The sequence below is a fragment of the Tiliqua scincoides genome, chromosome 7, assembly GCF_035046505.1.
Source record: "Tiliqua scincoides isolate rTilSci1 chromosome 7, rTilSci1.hap2, whole genome shotgun sequence".
Classification (NCBI taxonomy): Eukaryota; Metazoa; Chordata; class Lepidosauria; order Squamata; family Scincidae; genus Tiliqua; species Tiliqua scincoides.
The window spans coordinates 5,624,233-5,646,867 of NC_089827.1; the positions used below are offsets into that span (position 1 = coordinate 5,624,233).

The following is a 22,635-nucleotide window of genomic DNA, read 5'->3' on the forward strand; positions in this document are numbered from 1 at the left end:
TGGATGGGAGACCGCCTGGGAATACCGGATGCTGTAGGCTTAGACCATGATCTTGGAAGCTAAGCAGGGTCAGGCCCTGTTAGTACTTGGATGGGAGACCGCCTGGGAATACCGGGTGCTGTAGGCTTAGACCATGATCTCGGAAGCTAAGCAGCATCAGGCCTGGTTAGTACTTGGATGGGAGACCGCCTGGGAATACCAGGTGCTGTAGGCTTAGTCTTTCGAGACTGGAGGTTGCCAACCATCTCCCTATACTGAACACTATCTCCCGATCTTGTCTGATCTCGGAAGCTAAGCAGGGTCAGGCCTGGTTAGTATTTGGATGGGAGACCGCCTGGGAATACCAGGTGCTGTAGGCTTAAACCATAGTGTTTCGAGACTGAAGGTTGCCAACCATCATGGTTATTGGGATATTGATGTTAATTCTTAAACCATTATATCTTGAGGTATCCCAGTTGCAGGCCAGATTATCATTTATGGATTTTATTTCAAATGGCTTCTAAAGGCTTTTCTTTTCCGTCCTAAGCTGGCCCTGTCTTAGTTCAACTGGGCCTGTAAAACTGAGATGTTCCTAACCTTGGGGGGAAAAAGCAGGTCAACTGATGATTAAGCTAATAAACTGGAATATAAAATTATTGGATTGAAGCAGAGCATGAGAACTTTTAAATAAGTTTAACCGGTGTAGTTATCAATGTGAGCACTTCCTTATGCTATAAGCGGACACAAAGGGGCATGAAAACCGAAATCCTATTCTCACTTTGTTTTGTATGGATGTGAGAACACAACGTATTCATTTTCTGTTCCTATAAACCTGCTTTAATTGCTGCAGCACAAAATAATGGTTTGCAAAGTAGCAGCTAGTGTGGAGGTTCCCAGATTTACCAGGGTCACAACGCTCCCGCAGCCTCTTCTTCCCAGCTCAGCTGGGAAAATGTCATGAGATCCAAAATGGCAATGCCCAAATCTCATGAGATTTCTTAAGATTCAAGATGGCGGCACCCATATCTCATGAGCTTTGAGCATTGCCGTCTTGGAGTTGACAACTGTTCCTCTTCACCCTAGCATGGCACCCAGGGGAACCGGTGGAAGGGGCCACTAGAGACTTCTTGCGGCAACCCTGTGATTGTGTCATGATGCCCTAAGGCAGTGTTTCTCAACCAGTGGTGGAGGTACCACCAGTGGGACTTGAGGTGGTTTCCGGTGGTATTTGTGGAACCTCCAGACATCTGCTGCCCAGCAGTGAGACCAGCAACGTAACGCAACAAACGTCAGTAGGAGGCTTGACTTCATGATGTCACTTTCGGGTTCTCCCCGGAGGGTGGGGCACTATTTGCTGAGAACGAGAGCCACCCCAGGAGAAAGAACAGGGTGCATGAAGCCAGCAGCACCTCCTCCATAACTAGGGTGGAACCTGGGGGCAGTCATGCGACCCCCTGACTTAGCACCCAGGACAGTGCCCCTCAGGCTTCACCCACATCATGCCTCTGTTCAGGGAACTCCACCTTCTCAAATGCAGGCAGCAATCCTATACACAGTTTGCTGGATGTAAGCCCCACTGAACACCATGGTGCTTTATTTTTGCATAGACTTACCTAGAATTGCAGTCATAGGTTTTGTTGTTGGGAGCAAGGCAGCTCAGGGTCAGGAGGCAGGGTCAATAGGCCTTCACAACCCATGAACTAGCCACAAGGGACCATGTTTGCAACTAGGGAAAGGCGTGTTTCCATTCAAAGTCTAAGGCATGCCACTTTCTTCTATGGCCTTAATAGTCACATTGTTCTCTGCAGCAAATGGGACTTTAAATTTTGCTCCAGAGCAGTGATGTCACCAGGGTTTGCTTCACCTTTTTGGGAGGTCAGTGTGTCACCCCCATGATGGATTTCCAAAGCAGTGGGCAGGGCAATGAACTCGGTGGTGGGTGTGGTGAAGCGTCATAGCCCCACCCTCTACCGGATTTTTGGCTATAACCTTTGATAGAACAGAGATATTTCAGCGCAGTCTGTTCCATTGCGTTCTGCATGCAAATGTGCATTGAATGGCGTATAACACGATGGTATTTGAAAAGACCAAGATTTTACAAATTTTGGTCAGTAGTGGTATCACCTCCCACCACGTGTGTCACCCGGTGCGACCCACAGCCCTTGTGCCCCCCTAGTGTTGGTGGCAGGAAGGCAGGGCTCTGATTCTGTGCATGAAAGGACTATGGCGATGAATTTCGTTCTTTCTGGGGCCATGGAAAAAAGTGGTCTGGGGAATCTGAAGATGCTGACCAAATTCCAGAAACACTGGAAAGTAGGATGAGGAAACTCCTGCTCCCCACCAAAGCCTTTCTTATGCATTCTCTGTCTCCCCTTTTCTGAATTCCTTACCTACTTGGATGATATCCAGATCTTTTATTCTGCAAGAGCTCAGAGTTTTCCTAGAAGGCTGAACTTTATGGGGCCATCTATGGATGTGAACTGTAGTTAAAATCAATACACTTCAGAAAACAAGTGCGGCTTCTTCAGTTCAAAATGTGCTGCCTTTTGCACCGTTGTCTGCACCCCCAGGGGTCACAGCGTAGCTGGCGTCCTCTGCTGGTTCGTGCCAGGTAGGGTCTCAGAAAGCATCGCTCTATGGCCAAGCAAATGAGAAATTCCTGACGTGTCACACTGAGCCTGCACAAAATTCAGAGGAAGTCCTGCCAACTTAGCTGGCTTAGCACAGACCTGCGCCCCATAATGCAGCATTCTAGGGCCAGGCACCCGAAAAAAACTCTGCCAGCTTCCTTGCTGGGTTGCCGACTAAAACATGCAAACAAAAAAGTCCTGCCAGCTTTCTCTGCTATGCCCTCCGGGTGCAGGGAAAGTTGCTTAAAAGTCATGGATCCCACATTGTCCAGATTCTGGAACATTTCAGATTTTGGATGCCTGCATAAGGGTTAATTAATATGCAGTGTGTCCTCCACATATGCATGTATGCACTGCTGAAACAGAGACGCCTGCGTTGGCTCGGTCATGTGGTGAGAATGGATGATGGCCGGATCCCAAAGGATCTCCTCTATGGAGAACTCGTGCAGGGAAAGCGCCCTACAGGTAGACCACAGCTGCGATACAAGGACATCTGCAAGAGGGATCTAAAGGCCTTAGGAGTGGACCTCAACAGGTGGGAAACCTGGCCTCTGAGCGGCCCGCTTGGAGGCAGGCTGTGCAGCACGGCCTTTCCCAGTTTGAAGAGACACTTGGCCAACAGACTGAGGCAAAGAGGCAAAGAAGGAAGGCCCATAGCCAGGGAGACAGACCAGGGACAGACTGCACTTGCTCCCAGTGTGGAAGGGATTGTCACTCCCGAATCGGCCTTTTCAGCCACACTAGACGCTGTTCCAGAACCACCTTTCAGAGCGCGATACCAGAGTCTTTCGAGACTGAAGGTTGCCAACAACCTCCACATAAGGCATGCACACATGAGGTTCTATTCAGTGGCATCACTAGGGTTTGCCTCACCCAGTGCAGGAGACCAGTGTGTTACCCCATGAGCAAACCCCATGAGCAATCTGGGCAGGAGGTCTGGTCTAGAGGGTAGAGCCTCCATTTGCCTGAAGATTAACATCCACAAGGTCGCCAGTTCGAGGCCACTGGCACCGTGCGACCTTGAAGCAGCTGGCAAGCTGCAGCTGAGCTGTTCCATCTGCTCGGAGCGTGGGAGGATGGAGGCCAGAATGTTAAACCAGATCGGAGTGTATCATCTTGAATGTGGTGGTTCTTGAAAGAGAGAACCTTCTTTCAATTTGTAAAAATCCCTGCGTGGATTTAATAAGCCTGCCTGTGTAAACCGCCTTGAATAAAGTCTTGAATAAAGACCAAGAAAGGCGGTATATAAATACTGTATATTATTATTATTATTATTATCTTTTCTCATGCAGTGAGTGGGGCAATGTCCTGGGAGGTGGGCACAGTGATGCACCATCAACTTGTCCTGCTGGTTTTTTTAGCTATAACTTTTGACAGAATAGAAATATTTCAACGTGGTTTGTTCCATTGCATTCTACAAGAAAATGCCCATCAAATGATATGTAACATGATGGTATTATTCAAAAATACCAAGATTTAAAAAATGTTGGCCAGCAGTGGTGTCACACACACCCCTGTGCACGTCACCCAGTGTGGCCCACACCCCGGGCACCCCCAAGTGACACCACTAGTTCTATCCACACCAAATGCCTTTCATCTTTGAAAGAGAAAATGAATTGAGCTCTTGTCTACATAGCAGCAACTGTTACCTTGCACATCCGTGATCTTGTCTGATCTTAGAAGCTAAGCAGGTTCAGGCCTGGTTAGTACTTGGATGGGAGACCGCCTAGGAATATCGGGTGCTGTAGGCTTATACCATAGTCTTTCAAGACTGAAGGTTGCCGGCCAACCATTTTCTTGTCTGCATAGAACTTTGCATCAAGGACCCGCACCAACTTTTTTTCGGTGCAAGGTGATGGTGTGGAAAGTCCATCTGTACTTTCACTATGCCGGCTCCATAGGTGCCTGAACCAGGGCCAAATCTTGTCAATCAATTATGAATCAGGCTTTGCGAAAATAGGTCGAAGCAGCATATCAATCGCTGCTGGTATTGAAGGGATAATGTTTAAAAAAGCTGTTTTTTGTTTGTTTTTTTTAAAAAGCTCCAAATATGTAATCCTGCCATATTCTGAGTTCATAATGGATGTGTCAGGAGTCCGGTCTCTGCTTATTATTTATACAACACCATCCGTTTCCATGATGCCCTTTTTGACTGGAGTGCGAGAAAGTTAGACAAGCTAGGGAGGAAGAGACGGTAAGGAGAAGTGACATGCAGCTGCTAGATACATCTAGCAAATCCAGTTGAACATCCATGCCCTTGTTACTGTTTTAGCAAGTAGAATAAGTGAGGCTTTCCTGAAGAGCTGAGTTCTGAAGGAGGATTCCACAGAGCTTGGGGAAAAAAAGGGTATCTATGTTCTTATAAGGAAGTCTAGATGTCAAATGCATGAAGGAGCATGGATGTGAAAGCAACTTCTGCGATGGGTCCCAAGAAAGACCAAAATTGCACATAATGTTTTATTTGTTAATTTGTTATTGCGGTATTTATATACCACTTTTCTTGAAGATTTGTAGGCTTGAGTCATGTTGAATTGTTGCCCTTGAACCCAACAAAGGCAGCGTGAGGTTCGTTACCCGGAGGGCTACATCCCAATTTAACACTCTGAGGCAGTGTTTTCAAACTGTGGGTCGGGACCCACTAGGTGGGTCACGAGTCAATTTCAGGTGGGTCTCCAGTCATTTCAATATTTTATTTTTAATATATTAGACTTGATGCTACCATGCTATGTGACTGCATTTGGGGAAATTTTCACAGGCTGCATATGCTTTGAACAATGATAGTCAATGGGACATGCTTACTCCTGGGTAAGCATGGGTAGGATTGCATGGGAGTAAGCATGGGTAAGTACCCATGCTTACTCCTGGGTAAGCATGGGTAGGATTGCAGCCTAGGATTGTTAAACATTTTTCCTACTTGATGATGTCACTTCCAGTCATGACATCACTTCCGGTGGGTCCTGACAGATTCTCTAAAAGTGGGTCCCGGTACTAAATGTGTGAGAACCACTGCTCTGAGGGAAGGTATAGCAGAAAACAGCTTGTTTATTGCTGGCACCGAAGCAAAGCAGGAAGGAGGCTAGTTGCCTCAGATCATGCGCAAGTGTGGCTAGATGCCACTAGCTTTTTATACGCAGTTCAAGAAATACATTGAACAGGCAAAAGTCCATTTGCCTCACTGCATTCACCTCCTTTTGGTCTCACCACCTGGAATGGCTCCAGAAGGGAGGGGGAGGGGCCACCTGCATGGTGCATTCAGGCATCTGCAAAACTTAGTGCTTTGCACCCCCTCTAGCTACGCCACTGGGCAAAACTACACACCGGTGCTGTTTGTCCCATTGAATACTGTCCAGAAAACCACTGAGCAGATAGAGGAGTAACCTCTGATTGCTCTGATGTGATGAGCTGTTGGCAACCTTCAGTCTCGAAAGATTATGGTATCGCGCTCTGAAAGGTAGTTCTGGAATAGCGTCTAGTGCGGCTGAAAAGGCCAATTCGGGAGTGACAATCCCTTCCACACTGGAAGCAAGTGCAATCTGTCCCTGGTCTGTCTCCCTGGCTGTGGGCCTTCCTTCTTTGCCTCTTTGCCTCAGACTGTTGGCCAAGTGTCTCTTCAAACTAGGAAAGGCCATGCTGCACAGCCTGCCTCCAAGCGGGCTGCTCAGAGGCCAGGGTTTCCCACTTGTTGAGGTCCACTCCTAAGGCCTTCAGATCCCTCTTGCAGATGTCCTTGTATCCACATTCAATGTTAACGTCCATTTGACTTCTAGGTTTCCAAAAGGATTGGATGCTCTTACTTTCTGCAGGAAGCACTCTGGTAGCTTTCCTATGCAGGCAGCTCCAATTTCCAGTGTGCGCATGCATGTCTAGTGAGGAAGTAATGCAAGCAAGCTTTCTCCAAGGCACACATCTGCTCAGAAAGGGGAAGTAACAATAGCCTGGCCTGTCAACAGTTGTATGCTAAAGAACCGATAGTATCTAAAAAGGCTCCAAGTCTTGAATCTTGCCATAAAAATCAGAAATGTCTCTCATTCTTGTATTACCATGAGGCCCAATCCAATTTTCCAGTGCTTATGCAGCTGCAATGCCACCCTAAGATAAGGGAACAAATATTTCCTTCTCTTGAGGAGGCCCCTGCGACAGCCCCCACTCCCAGGATGCAGCACACATCTCGTCGGCACTGATGAGCTGTAAGCTTCTGAAAACAAAACTTCTGTTCTGGATTTTTGTTGGATTTTTTTTTAATCGATAAAGGAATATTGCAGCACTTCGGAATATGAGATGCATCTCTATGTGAACAGCAAAGTGGTGGTGATTTATAAACAGTATGATGGGTGTTTGGGGCAGAACTTGCCACTGCAGCAGCAGTGACTGCAAAACTCCTAATTGTAATATATTGCAAAATTCAAGCCCATCTTCCACCTTGTGGGTTTATTCTGAAAGCTGATGAAAACTTTGCTTAACAAGGGGAGGGGGGGTGGAAAACAGATTTCAGAACCATGTTTAACCTTTTAAGAACTTGTTGGAGCAATTTGCTAAGACGTTTCACTTCCAAAGGCAGCCCTTGTTTTTTTTTGTTTTTTTTAAAGTCGAAATGGAATATACGCTAGTATTGATTCTCCAGTTCAGATCTGAGACTTAAATGGAACTATTGGAGGGAAAATAAAAACATAGTAGTAGGACAGAACAATGATAATTAGAGGAATGTCCCAAGCTAGAAATAAAAACCAGACTAATTCAAAGCTTCATTCTGCAAAGACTAAACATGTTAACATTAATAAGGTATTGTGGTCCGGCTAGTTTCGTTTGTTAATAAAATCAGTTAAAAGGAAAATTTGAACAGTACATTTCATGTCTATGTGTAAGTCTCATTATTTTATTTATTTTTCACACTTTTATACCACCTTTCCTCCAAGGAGCTCGGGGCTGTGTTCATGGTTTCTTCTCCTCCTTTTGTCTACACAACAACCCTGTGAGGTAGGTGAGGCTGAGAGAGAGTGACTGGCCCAAGCTCATTCAGGAAGCTTCATGATTGAGTGGGGATTAGGAATCTGGCTCTTCCAGGTCTAACTCCCAAACCACTACACCAGCCTGGCTCTATTTAGTCACACCTCCTAGAACACCTGACGCAGCAGCAGTTGTGTCACCCAGTACGTCACCTCCATGATAAACCTCCTCCCATGCAGTGGGCAGAACAAGACCCTGGGCAATGGGCATGGTGATTCACCATTGCCCCACCCACCGGTTTTTGGTTTTACGTTTGATAGAACAGAGATATTTCAGCATGGCTTGTTTCGTTGCATTCTGGATGAAATTACTCATTGAATGATATACAGCATGATGATATTATTCAAAAATACCAAGATTTAAAAATTTTTGGCCAGTAGTGGAGTTCCTCCCCGCCCGTGTGTGTGTCACCCAATGTGGCCCGCATCCCCAGTGACTCCACTGATCTGGCTTTTGTCCTATTGCACCATTGCTATCTTCTTAATCCAGTTTCATTACTTGAGAAGCTACTTGTGCAGAGACTTTCACCACTTTCTGTGGATAGTGGACCTGCAAAGTACATCTGCTGCAACAGGAAAACCTGGTCTATAAGTGCAGTAAAATAGTAGATTCCCGTGCTGTAAAAAAGGATGAGGGCAGGGAAGTGGTGCTTGTGTGTGTGTGTGTGTGTGTGTGTGTGTGTGTGTGTGTGTGTGTGTGTGTGTGTGTGTAACACGGCATAGCCTCTTTAGTGAATGGTTCAAGCAGCTTTCTCACGAGGAAGCCATGGTGTAGGCTTCCTCATGAGGAAGCTGCTTGAATCATTCACTAATGAGGCTATACTATATCTCCAAAACTAGACGTGATAAGGCAAAATGGATGCCATTTTTGGAATCAGCACCCCAAATTCATATCAAACCACCATGAAGTTTGGGAAAAACTTTTCTGACCTTCAATTTTGTAGGCCTGTGTGATTAGGGTTGTCAGATGCAAAGGGGACGACGGGACAGAGTGCCTACACCTTTAACCGTTGTATAGAAGAGGGAGGCGAGGCTTCCAAGCATGTCACCATCTTTCTTTTTAAAAGGGCAGTTAGCCAGGGTGACTCTCTTCTAGACAATGGTTTAAGGTAGCGGCACTCTGTCCCCTTTTGTATCTGGTAACCCTACTAATAATTGATATACATAAACAGGAGTTAAGTTCCAACAGCATAATTATGGTCACAAAAACATCACCAAACTTCTAAAGACCCCAAAGACTTTTTAATATTAAATACTGAAATAAATGTAGCTTTCTCGGACAGAGGGTGGGTTTTTACACACCCACTCTCTCTCTCTCTCTCTCTCTCTCTCTCCCCCTATTGTAGTAGTGGTGATTGTGGTGGTAATTTTGTCTGGTACAGTCATCTCCAGGACTTTCACAAATCCCACTGCTGGTGGATTTGCTACTGCCCTCCTTGTCTTTCATGCTGTTGCAGCCTCAGCAGTGGGTTGGGATGAATAAAGAAGTCTAAAGAGATTCCATAGGGTAGATCTGTCTCTCTACCCACCCGCCAATATACAGAGACTCATAACCAGTTTGTCTGCAGCGTGAGACAGGTTTTACTGTCACCTTCCTAAAGAAGCTTGTGTCTCGATTCTTGAAATAGTAACAGCGCTGCTGCTTAGGCTGTGAAATTCACAAGAGTGTTACATTTCCATACAGCCTTTCTCCGAGCAAGTTACAGTGGGGGTGGAGATTCCCAGTGTGCAGAATTGTTGAACAGTAGATATAAATTCATAGGGTTATTATCTTTCCCCTCAATATTTCAAAGGCTCTGTATAAAAGGGAGAGAGAAACGAGTAGTCTATTCACTGTGGGCCCAATCCTATCCAACTTTCCAGCACTGATGCAGCCATGCCAATGGGGAATGCGGGGAAGCTGTCACAGAGGGCTCCTCAAAGTAAGAGAACATTTGTTCCCTTAACTTGGGACTGCATCCAGACTACATCGGTGCTGGAAAGTTGGATAGGATCGGGCCCTGTGTCAGTCCCTGTGTCTTATTATATTAGAGTGCCAATGTGGCGTTGTGGTTTAGATGATCTGGGAGCCCTGAGTTCAAATGCCCGTCCAACCATGCAGCTTACTGTGACTTTAGGCCAATCACTTTCTCTCAGCCCGATCTATCTCATAGGGTTGTTGTGAGGATAAAAGAAAGAGAACAATGAGTTATATGGTCCTGTGATCTTTGGATGAAAGGCATGATATAAATGCAGTGACTATGTAATCCAAAAATTTTTTTAAAAAGTTTTCTCATTTACCAGTATTTTGTCCAATGTTAACATTGGAAGGCAGGAAACCCCTAGGACACCAGATTTGTGGGGATCATGTACTCCTAAATGGGACCTCACCTAGGTGGGAAGATGGGACGCTGGAAAGAAGGGAGGGCTATGTGGTCAGAGAAGGATCCAAGCCTGCCTTCTGCTTTAATTTACGAGCTGGAATGTTTGAATTCCAAGCTATGCAAAATAACAGCATGTATGCGATGTGTAATGGAACCAGTGGCTGATCATAGCTCAGGTTTGAAGCCTAAACTGGTTATGTCACTTTCAGCCATGACATCATTCCAGGTTAATGACATCACTTCTGGTGGGTCCTGACTGATTGTCATTCTAAGAAATGGGTCCTGGTGCTAAAACATTTGAGAACCACTGGCTTATAGAATGACCTAAAATTGAGTAAGGGCGCAATCCTAACCCCTTATGTCAGTACTTTCCAGCACTGGCATAGTGGTGCCAATGGGACATGTGCTTCATCCTGCAGTTGGGTATCACTCATGGAGGCCTCCTCAAAGTAAGGGAATGTTTGTTCCCTTACCTCAGAGCTGCATTGCCCTTATGTCAGTGCTGGAAAGCACTGACATAAGAGGTTAGGATTGCACCCTAAATTCCTGAAATTGTGTAATGACAAGAACAAGACATGAAGCGAACAGGAGATAAATGCTGGGGGAAGATCTGTGAAATTGAGGGAGGATTTGAGATCTTTATCATGTCTGGAAGCTACAACAAGGTATGTGGAATTCCCCCTCCCTAAATACATTTTCAACCTGTGGTTGTTTGAATATGCAGATAGAGGGCACAAGAATATGGCAGGCCACTGTATATCCAAATGGAATGTATGGGTTTGTATGGAAAGTATGGGAATCTGGATGGAAGACTGCATTTCACGTTTTTAGTATATGCTACACTTGCATGAAACAAATGTAGGAGGCAGATCTTATTTTATTTTTTACGTGTTACCCACTGTGCTTTCAGGAAAAAAATTCTAAATAGAAAATGGTAAAAGAAAAACCACAATAGAGGGAATATGCAAAATACATGATTGAGTCTCATGTGTAGTAGGCACAGATTCATTTGCACTGTGTTATGAGCCCTTGAGAAATACACTGGCTCTTGCAAACCAGCAAGTGAATGAAGTGGAGGGTGACTCATCTTTGAAAGTGCTTTGTTCATTTATTTTGACAATTGTAGCTCAATCATAATTATTAATCAAAGTATATGGGTCTCTTAAGTGGTGGCGATGTGTTTGATATCACATAAAACAAAATAAATTAAGACTCTGCTCTGCTCTGAGGGGAATTCAATTGAGAAGCCACTCAGAAGAGAAGGTTTAGCCTCAAAACCTAGATAAGGGAATAACTTGTTGCAATTCATTATTCTAAGTAGGATAAACTGACTTTGGATACAATCCTATGCACCTTCCCTGAGAGTAAGCTCCATGAAATACAGTGGGGCTTTTTTAGAGTAAAAGGAAGTAAAAGGGGGATTGGTTCCAGGTTACCAAAATCTGAAGATAATTAAATTGGGGGGGGGGGGCATTATGGCAGGTACGTGACACCTTTGGCCTGTGCTGTGATCTGGCCAAAGGCACAGATAGGATTATGCTTTCATTTGTGACTCTTAACCAAATAGCAACTGCGCCGATTGTGGCTTACCTCTGTTTTTAATTCTGGGCTTTGCTTTCAGAACAGCAATCTTTGCCACTTTAAATAGAACAGAATGCAATTTTTTAATTGCTACAACAATTGCTACATATTTAGAGAGAATATATACCAATGTAGTTCTTTAAAACTGCATTCTGCTTTCAATTATGCATTGAATGATATATAACATGATGGTATTATTTGAAAATAAGAACATAACATATGAACATAAGAACAGCCCCACTGGATCAGGCCATAGGCCCATCTAGTCCAGCTTCCTGTATCTCACAGCGGCCCAACAAATGCCCCAGGGAGCACACCAGATAACAAGAGACCTGCAAGGCTTCCTGGGAATTGTAGTTAAGAACATAAGAACAGCCCCACTGGATCAGGCCATAGGCCCATCTAGTCCAGCTTCCTGTATCTCACAGCGGCCCACCAAATGCCCCAGGGAGCACACCAGATAGCAAGAGACCTGCAAGGCTTCCTGGGAATTGTAGTTAAGAACAAAGAACAGCCCCACTGGATCAGGCCAGAGGCCCATCTAGTCCAGCTTCCTGTATCTCATAGTGGCCCACCAAATGGCCCAGGGAGCACACCAGATAACAAGAGACCTGCAAGGCTTCCTGGGAATTGTAGTTAAGAACATAAGAACAGCCCCGCTGGATCAGGCCATAGGCCCATCTAGTCGAGCTTCCTGTATCTCACAGCGGCCCACCAAATGCCCCAGGGAGCACACCAGATCACAAGAGACCTCATCCTGGTGCCCTCCCTTGCATCTGGCATTCTGACATAGCCCATTTCTAAAACCAGGAGGTTGCACATACACATCATGGCTTGTACCCCGTAATGGATTTTTCCTCCAGAAACTTGTCCAATCCCTTTTTAAAGGCATCCAGGCCAGATGCCGTCACCACATCCTGTGGCAAGGAGTTCCACAGACCAACCACATGCTGAATAAAGAAATATTTTCTTTTGTCTGTTCTAACTCTCCCAACACTCAATTTTAGTGGATGTCCCCTGGTTCTGGTGTTCTGTGAGAGTGTAAAGAGCATCTCTCTATCCACTCTGTCCATCCCCTGTGTAATTTTGTATGTCTCAAATCATGTCTGCCCTCAGGCGCCTCTTTTCTAGGCTGAAGAGGCCCAAGATTTAAAAAATTTTGGCCAGTAGTTGCATAACCTCCCCTGTGTATGTCACCTGGTATGGCCCACACCCTTCACTGCCATCGGGTGGGTGCTACTAACATTGGCTATGTGCTTCCTTCTGGCTTACATAAGAAAGAAAGTTGAGAAGAAGGAAAGCATGGGTTTATTCGCACCCCCCCTCCTCGTCACAGTGCAATTGCTTGGGGAAGGGGTGGTTTGAGATGCAAAGCTATGTTCTCCAGCTACAGTCCAATATCTTTCCCTTACTTCTGCTTTCAGAGGGTTCCTTTCCCTCGCACTGCAGTTCAAAGGGAGTTGGGACAGAGCAATTTGTAATGGTGTGTAACATTCTTATATAAGATAAAGTTTCTCAGGAAGTGAAGGGCAGATTAGAGAATGTTCAGGTGCATAAATAACTTTGAGAGAGAGAGAGATCAATGTATCATTTTGCACACTTTTTTTAATATAGTGGCCTAGGAAGGTATAATTTAGCTCCCCAAATTGGATCCTGGCCAGGAGATCCCTTTGCAAATACTGCTGGGGGATATGTAGCATTTAATGAGCGCATTGCTGAAGACCTTGATTTAATGTCTCATCCCCAAAGTGGTAACAGCATGCCTTCCAACACTGTATTCAATATTGACACCGAGAGGAAAAGTACGGCCTGCCTGCTCATTAGGAATACTTCTTGCATTCCCCAGCTCCCTTGGGCTTTCTTTGAGTTTGCGTTCCACAGGTACCGACTCTTCCTCACCCTGCCGGGCTTGTACAAGCCAACTGCGTCGCTGCTTAATGTGGCTGGTTGCAGCTCAGGATTTATTGCAAAGCCACAAGAAAGGCCTTTCCCTGCTATTCTGCTTTTCTGCCACCTGAAACAAATCAGGTTTGTTGGTCTGTTTCTTTTTTAATTGCAATAAAGTCATCCTGAGTTTCATATTACAAAACAGGACAGTCATTCGGTTTTGAGTAATAACACTTCACCTGTCTGTAACACGTCTTGGGAATGGAACATGCTCCATGTGTGTTATCTTGTAATCCTTACGACACAGTAGAGAATCCCCATATTGGAGCTGAAGACTTGAAGCTGAGAGGGAGTCAGTGGTGTAGCTAGGGAGAATGGCACCCATGGAAAGCCCTGAAACTGTGACTTTGACTAAAGAGAGGAGGGGAAATCAAGGGTTGGGAAGCCAGCCTTGTTGAGATTTTCCTGGGTAAGGTCAGCTTCTGACTATGGGATCTATATGTCAACATCCTGAACAGTACCACTGGAAAAAAAAAAAAAGATTCCCTTTCCTACTAGTCAGTTGTTGGCAACCTTCAGTCTCGAGAGACTCTGGTATCGCGCTCTGAAAGGTGTTTCTGGAACAGCGTCTAGTGTGGCTGGAAAGGCCGATTCGGGAGTGACAATCCCTTCCACACCAGGAGCAAGTGCAGTCTGTCCCTGGTCTGTCTCCCTGGCTATGGGCCTTCCTTCTTTGCCTCTTAGCCTCAGTATGTTGGCCAAGTGTCTCTTCAAACTAGGAAAGGCCATGCTGCACAGCCTGCCTCCAAGCGGGCTGCTCAGAGGCCAGGGTTTCCCACCTGTTGAGGTTCACTCCTAAGGCCTTCAGATCCCTCTTGCAGATGTCCTTGTATCGCAGCTGTGGTCTACCTGTAGGGCGCTTTCCTTGCACGAGTTCTCCATAGAGGAGATCCTTGGGATCCGGCCATCATCCATTCTCATGACATGACCGAGCCAACGCAGGCATCTCTGTTTCAGCAGTGCATACATGCTAGGGATTCCAGCACATTCCAGGACTGTGTTGTTTGGAACTTTGTCCTGCCAGGTGATGCCGAGAATGCTATTGAATATAATGGGACTTCTATGTAGACATGCATAGGATTGGTCTGTTACTCAAGGCTGGCCCAAAACGTCTTGATGCCCGAAGCAACATACCCTCCATACTTGATGATGTGCAAGCCTCTGACTCTTTAATGTTCTAGTTCAGTGTTCCCCTCCCCACCACAATTCCTCTTCCTTTCTTTCTTCTTCTTTTTCAATCCAGGAAACATAAGGATGTGCAGCAGAGGCAAGTAGGCAAACAGAGATGGGCAACCTCCATTGGCCTACTGCCGGAAGCAACCACTTTGGTTGGGCTCATGAATGGGCCAGACACTCACTCACCCACTCACTCACTCACTCTGTTTCCAGCCTTCTCAGCTCTTTTCGTTCTGTCTGTTTCCAGTCTCCTCCCCACACTTCATTCAGTCAGCTTTCCTGTGCACTTCCAACCAATTGCACTACTCGTGCTGAAGTCTTTATTCTGCCCCACTTCGCTCTGAGTGTTCCAATGGCTCTGTGCTGTTTCTGGCAGCAGATCTGCCTGGACTGCCCCTGAGCTGACAAATTTTATTCTCAAGCCTATAACGTGAAGTACCTTATCTTGATAACCCATGCTTCTTGTTTCCATCCATGCCTCTCACAAAGCCCTAGCTCATAATGAGCTGCTAGCTGCTAGAACAAGACAGGACCTTCTCTGTCAAAGGATCATCCCTGGGCATGCAGGTAATTTGCAGGCTGGATAGTATCAGGCCCTGAGGCCTTGGCCTGACTGCGCACAGCATCATGGGAAGAGATGATGCAACATCTGGTGATGCATACCAGGTGACTCTCACCAGGTATGTCACCCCATGTGCCATCAGAGTGACTAAGCACTTTCTAGTTCACTCTGATTGGCTGTGGCAAGTATATACTCCAGCCAGGGCAAGCTGGGTTGTGGGAGATGCAGAGTGGATTTGGTGCCGAAGGCTACGTCAGTGTGGTCTGTGAATTGTGTGCTATCTGGACTGTTGCTGTATATATTGTACATAGTAAAGAGACGTTTGGTGGAGGACTTCTGCCATGTGTCGTCTTTGTTCCCAGGAGTGCCTACGCTCTGGCTTTGAGAGATAGGTAGAGAGTGCAGCCGGACAGCTGCTTGCTGCGGAAACTATACCCGCACCGTAACATTCTCCCACTCCTTCACCTGACTTGTTGTGCACCAGGTAGCACAAGTCTTCCTTCACCCTAGCTCAGTGGTTCCCAGACATGCCCGGTTCACTTCTGTAGCCTCCTAAGTTAAGTGCCGCCATCTTGAATCTTGCTAAACCTCATGAGATCCAAGACGATGGTACCCAAATCTCATAAGATTTCATGAGATTCAAGATGGTGATGCTGATTTGGGCACCACTATCTTGGATCTCACAGATTTTGCAAACAGTTGGGGTGGCACCAAGGGCATCCCTAAGGCACCATGATGCACGCTTTGGGAACCCCTGCCCTAGCTGTTTCTGGGGAGCAGTGGTGTGGCACCCTGACAGTTTTGAGGACAGGAAGTCTATTATATCCTCTACTCTAGCAAATATTCCATCCTGCTACCATGCCCGATTCCGACAACTGCCTGCTGTTCATGGGGCAGGGCTTACCTACCACAGAACAACACAGCTGCTAATGAAATTGTGCGTGCTCTGAAAACCTTTTATGACCATCATTCCCAATTAAACAAATTAGTCCAATAGGAATCGGAGAGTCCATTATTTCTGAGGTTGCGTTCTGCCCATTTGCAACGTATTCGGCTTTGTCTGCTCTATGTGTGACTTAAGACCTGGGCTGTTAGTGTGGGAAATTCAGCAGTATGCCACTCATCATAAAGCAGCTTGAAAGCTATAATTATGCAATGGCAGAACAGCATGCAATCCGCAAATAAAATAGCATGTACTGCAACCCTGCTAACATATTCAAATAGACATAATAGTAGTGTGAATGTAATGATTTTAGCCCTGTTATTCTGCTTTTAATTGTGTCCTGCTCTGCCTCACCACCTTCAAATCAGCCTTCCTTGGTCTGAACAGGTTCTTCCCAGTATGGTATAGTTTGCAGACTGGGAAGAGAGGCCCAGGTTTGACACCTGCCCCAGGTGACACCTGTCCCAGAGAGACCCAGGTTTGACATCTGTGAAACTTACAGTGCAATCCTGCTCAGCATTGTAGCAGTGGCACTGAATGGCTCTGGATTCTATGCTGGATCCAAGCAGGCTGGAGGTCTCTCTGAGTATGGGGACATTCATCCCCTTACCCCGAGTAAAGCCCCAGTCTGCTCAATGGGGCTTCTCAAGTCTGCTCCAGCTATTTCACTGGAGACTCAATAAGTTCCATATCAGTTTCCAAGCCCAAACATTGGGGATAGGTTTGGCAGGAGAGACCTCCGTCAGTCCCACCTCCCTTCCAGGGTCTATCCCTCCCCTGTTCTGCCCCCCTCTTTTTATGTAGTTGCGCCCCTGAATTCCTTGGAAGAAGAGTAGAACACAAAAGCAATTTAAAAAATTGTCATGGCATCAGAAACCTTTAAAGGAAATTTGGCCATCTGCATTGACAGTTCTGAGTGCCTTCCATTTTATTTAATATAAAAAATATATATATATCTAACCAATTATTAACCTAACTACAACGTGCAATGATCAAGCCTAATAAAATAAGCCTAATTTTAAGCAATAAACATTCAACGACCAATACAGTAAAGTGGTGAGGCTGTGATGAGATTCTTCAAATGTTTGTTGAGGTATGGTGTCTGTTGGCGCATACGCTTTGACACCTCTGGGATACGTATCGCGAACACGGCTCATGGGAAAACCTCTGAAATTTGGGATACGACAGGAAGTGGCCGTCTGCATCGTTGAGTTGTCAAACCCCTTGCACATGCAGTCACTGCGTACACCCCCCCCACCTCCACACGTCCGTCAGAATCTATGTTATGCCCCACCACCCTGCATTGCAGAAGCAACACCCAGAGAGTGTCTCCACTGCTCAACCTCGAGGAATGCAGCCGTGCCCATAGCAGTATGGTGGCAACTGCTAATTAGGCTGCTTAGTTGGAGCATGACAGGGGAGCAGGGATAATGTATTGCTGCTAATCAGTAAACATTATGGTGCTAATATAATCTCTCGTCAAGTATTCTCAGTGCAACATATGCTGCCTTCGTAACAGATGTCGCCATTTGTGAAATGGATCTTACACAAAGCATGGGGCAAGGAAGATGCCACAAAGGTACTTGATGCTATCCCCTGATGTTTGAGTCTTTCCTATTGCTGCAATGGAAAACGACCCCCACCCGAACACATTGTATCTGATGATCAGCATTTCTCACCAGATGCCTCAGGGAGCACACGAGAAAGCTTCTTTACCCAGCATGCCACGAATCTGGGGAACTCTCTGCCGCAGGATGTGTTGATGGCACCTGGCCTGGATGCCTTTAAAAGGGGATTGGAACCTCCTGGTTTTGGAGCTAGGCTACCTCACAATACCGGATTGGATTGATACCAATACGGATTGGTCCACATTTACAGGACTGGACATTTATCCGGATTGATACCACATTGTATCAATGTGGAGCATGGCTAGGCTGCTGGATGATTCTCCTATCCGCGTTTAAAAGTCTGGGTTACACACTGCACCTGCTGAGATTACCCCCAAATTCTATTACACAGAACTGGATTAATCTCCACAGGTCTACTTGAGTATATTTGCAGAATGTATCTTGGGACCGTGGCACAAAAGGTGTTATATCGGCAACTTCTCCTGTGGTTTTATTGCGGTAATTTCAGCTTTCAGTAGTCAGGCCGAGGAACTCCATAAAAATCCCAGGATCATAATGCACTTCTGAAATTCCAGCCCTGCTTCCCACAATAAAGTCAGGCAAACTGAAATTTCAGCGAGATAACCCAGGGGCATTTAATTTTCTGCCTTTCTCTTTCGGCTGCCTTGACATAGATACCCTGTTAGCTAATAAATGTCCAGTCCTGTAAATGCTCACTAACCTTCATTGCATGCAGAGTCACTGTGATAAAAAGGAACAAAAATAGCACGTGGGGTGTAGGCCTTCCTGCTACAGTTAACATTTGTGTTGTCATCAATAGGATGTCAAATGGAAATGCACAAACCAATTTTGCTCTTTAAGTATACTGCAGCAAAGGGCTTGTGGGGAAAAAGAATGAAGGGGGGGGGAAATTAATTCGACTGTTCAACTCGATATAAAAATTCTCTATTGACCTTACATAACCACTAGATCCTTTCAAGATGTATGGAATAAATCTTCCATTGCACAGGGATATGACATTTCTGCCTTCTAAAACTCAGAAACGGAGCACACAAACCAATTTATTGAGTCCAAACAATCAGGTCCTTCCTCCAATTCAGTTAGAACAGTGTAATTAGTTTGTGGAACTCTTTGCCACAAGAAGTAGTGATGGCATCTTGTCTGGATACCTTTAAGAGGGGATTGGACAAATTTCTGGAGGAGAAGTTCATTACGGGTTACAAGTCATAGTAGGTATGTGCAAGCTCATGGTTTTAGAGGCAGGGACACCAGGCCGCAGGTTGTGTCTGTTGTCTTGTGTACTCCCTGGGGCATTTGGTGGGCCACTGTGAGATACAGGAAGCTGGACTAGATGGGTCTTTGGCCTGATCCAGCGGGGCTCTTCTTATGTTCTTATGGCTCCCAAACTTCCCAGTGCCATGGCCCACCTCATTTCCCACAGTGGTCATGATGCACCACATGGCCTTCTTGGGAGGGCCTGGAGGCCTCTCCTGAGGCACATCAGGCCGGTGATCCACTCTGTTGGCCTCCGCAGGCCTCCAAGTGGCCAACAGATGCATCCTGAAGTAACTTTGGATGAAACTGGAAGTTGCTTATGGACCTGGAAATCACTTCCATTTTCCTGCATCTCACAGCGGCCTATCAGATGCCTCAAGGTGCACTTATCAAGGTGTATCTTATTGTTTAAAGATACCTGCATCTTGTTGCCACTCCCTTGCACCTGGAATTCTGAGGCTGCCCACTTCTAAAACCAGGAAGTTGCGCATATCCATTATGGCTTGCAACCTGTGATGGACTTTCCTTCCATCAATCTGTCCGATCCCCTTAAAGGCATCTATAAGAACATAAGGAGAGTGGTTGATAGTTGCATAACTCCAGTGTTGGAATCAGCAGACAAAACAGTTAATGTATCGCTGTTCCTATACATACTCGTAGGAAATGAATGCAAATTGCATGGTGCCGAAAATAGAACCTGTAGGTTTGGAAAGAAAGATCTTGGGATTAGTTAACACAGCTCCAATGTACGTAACAAATGTTTAAGTGACTGGCAAGGAAAGCAGAAGGTACTTAACTAAAGATGCTTGTGAAGGCCATGATTTTCAGTGTTTTGTCTTTGTGTGACAGATGCTTTTTAGGCTTCTTAAAAAAAAATCTGCATTTTTCAAGTGGATGAACTGAGTGCAGTTATTGCTGAAAGTAGCAGAAAAAATTGTCGGCAATAAAAATAAATAGAAACCCACCTCACTGCTCAGAATAGAACCTTCTGTCATCTTGGTGATAAAACTCGTGGCTAACCAGATAAAAAAATATTGGATTGTATCCTATGGTGCATGAGTGCCCACGCAAAAATGAATGTTCTCAGAACAGCACACTCCCAGTCCACATTGGGGTACCCTTTTCAATGGGATTGGCTGGAGCAAGGGGGCTGGAGATCCGCTGGATGAGATCCGCCCTCTCTCGTCTCAACAGAAGTGGCTCCATTCTCCTAAGAGACAGGGAACAACTTTTTGGGTTCTATCCAAGAGCCCAGCACTATGACATCACTAATGACACAATCTTTTGTGCTGATGGAGCACGTGCTCTCTGTCACAGACTGTTGCAAATGCACCAGGAGAGCATGTTTCAACAGCACAGATTCCAGGCCCACTGGTTCGAGCAGATCTGTTGTGCCAGCTGGGGCTTTCTCTAAGGTCTCCCTTACGTCGAGGAGACCTCCAGCATGCCCAAGTTGTGCTGGCACACGGCCATTGTGGGGGAATTTAGTTAGGATTGGACTATAATACAAATCATGACTACCTTGAGTGCCATTAATTTCAGTAGGGCTTTACTGTGACTAATGCCCTTCAGATATAATCCATTGTTGTCTTCTGCAACCAAACCCCACCATATTGAATTTGCATAGGGAGAAGTAGTTGCAGGTTTCAAAGCTAAGAACATTTCTTCGCCCCTTGATTTTTTTTTATGTGAACGTCATTTGGTGACACATTTAATGTACCACCCAAACGTTTACGGCTTGTATTTCCCCAGCATCCTGTCAAATGGAGATAGTAGTTTAAACTGCTTGGGGATGTTTCAGCGTAGATAATTTTCCACTATGCAACTTCCTTTGCTCACTGCCCACATCGGGCCCATAAAAGTGTATTTATTATGGACATTTGCAGGCCACTTTCCCATCCCTTATGGACTGTCAAAGCAACTCACACGGCTAACAATGAAGATCCAATGTCCTCTTATTCACCAACTTTGAGCAAACAGCATATTACAAAACCAAAGCATGAGCCTTCAGAATACCTTCCAGTTTCAAGAATCTTGCTGTGAGAAAAAATATTTTTGCATAAGTCTGCATCAGATTGTGAGTAAAGTGCCTTTGGTCTTAAATTTTTGGGTCTGGGTTTTTGTGCCTTGGCTTGCAAGCAGCCTGGGTAGAAGAGTAATAACTTTTTTGCCGGAAACCAACAAAGTAACCCCGCAATGGGGCTACTCGATTCTGCGGCAACTCTCGAGCCAGAGCAGAATCAAGGAGCTCCGTGTCAAGCCGTGAAGCCTGACACGGGGCTAAGGATCAGGTGGAGCTGAGCTCTGCCAGTCCAGCCCCCTCCTGCACCACTCCCTCCCACCGCCATCCCTCCTCCCTGCCCTCTCCCAGCCCTTCCCCTCCTCCCCCTGTCCCGGAAGGTCTCCCCCCACCTCCCCCACGCCCCTATTCACCTCTCTGCTGCCTGGCAGTTTGGGTGAGCTGCTGGGTGGCAGACCACAGGCCTAGTGCCAAAGCTGGCCCAGTGCAGGCTTGTACTGGGCTAGCCCCAGTGCAAGGCCCATGGTAACGGTTGAAGACGTGCCTTATGACATGTTTGCCACAGTGCGCGCCTGCGGTAAGCTGGCACGCAGGGCTCTGGGTTGGGCCCTAATCTGCCTAGCAGGACCTAATTGCAGCTGCTGGGGCCCAATTCACCCAGCAGGACTAGGGGGCATGGGAGCCGCGGCAGCTGTCCAAGGATGTTGTCTGCTGAGGCTGTGCCTGTTTAAAATGGATACGTGAAGTTATCTTACGGCTGACATCCTCAGAACTACTTATGCAAGAGTAGGTCTCCTAAAATGAATGTTGACGTTAGCGCAGCATGAATATACTGCAAACCAAAGGTCTGTTTGCCGAGAACTGGGCCCCAATGGCTTATCCTTGCAGTCATTTTCAAGCTGGGTGTCTGTGCTACTCCAATAAGAGATGGCCACGAGACTCAAAAGGCTTGCCGATCTGAATCCCTTTATATCAAAATCTTCATAAACAGGAGCAATACTCTTAATCCGCAGTGTACATTCTCTTCCTGCTTTCTCATATTTCTTACTCTTACAGCTTCTCACAAGCCTAACAAGATCTGAGCTAATCCACTTCTACCTTAAGGCTTTGATTGAAACCTGAGTGAGTTAGCTAGGACATGTTTATGAAACTACCATTTATTAAAGTCTCTCTTCCTGCTAAACTGCAGCGTTATGATGGGAGGAAAAAAAAAAGCACCTCTTCTTTCTTCCTCCAGAAATAAGACTGGGAACCATGCAGCAAGTATATTAATTTCTCTCTGTGCACAATGTGAGCTGGTGCTGTAAGGAGCCTTATTGGAACCTCACTGTCCCTTGTGGTAGAGGTATGTTAGCCTCAGCCTTATAAAGGTGAAAAGAAACTATATTAAGGGTTAGGAAATCAGGATGTGCCGAACATCAGGGCTTCCAAGAGCAATCTTATCACCCGAAAGGGAAGGGGGCAAAACAGGGTGGGGAAAAGGTGGAGATAGGGTTGAGCAGGAGCAAAATGAGTTGGGGGAGAGGAT

At 45.9% G+C, this 22,635-nt stretch overlaps 1 pseudogene; it reads left to right on the top strand.

Annotated features, from left to right (window-relative positions):
* The first annotated feature begins 236 nt into the window (after positions 1-236).
* LOC136657735 (5S ribosomal RNA) lies at positions 237-359 on the top strand (annotated as a pseudogene).
* The last annotated feature ends 22,276 nt before the right edge of the window (positions 360-22,635 follow it).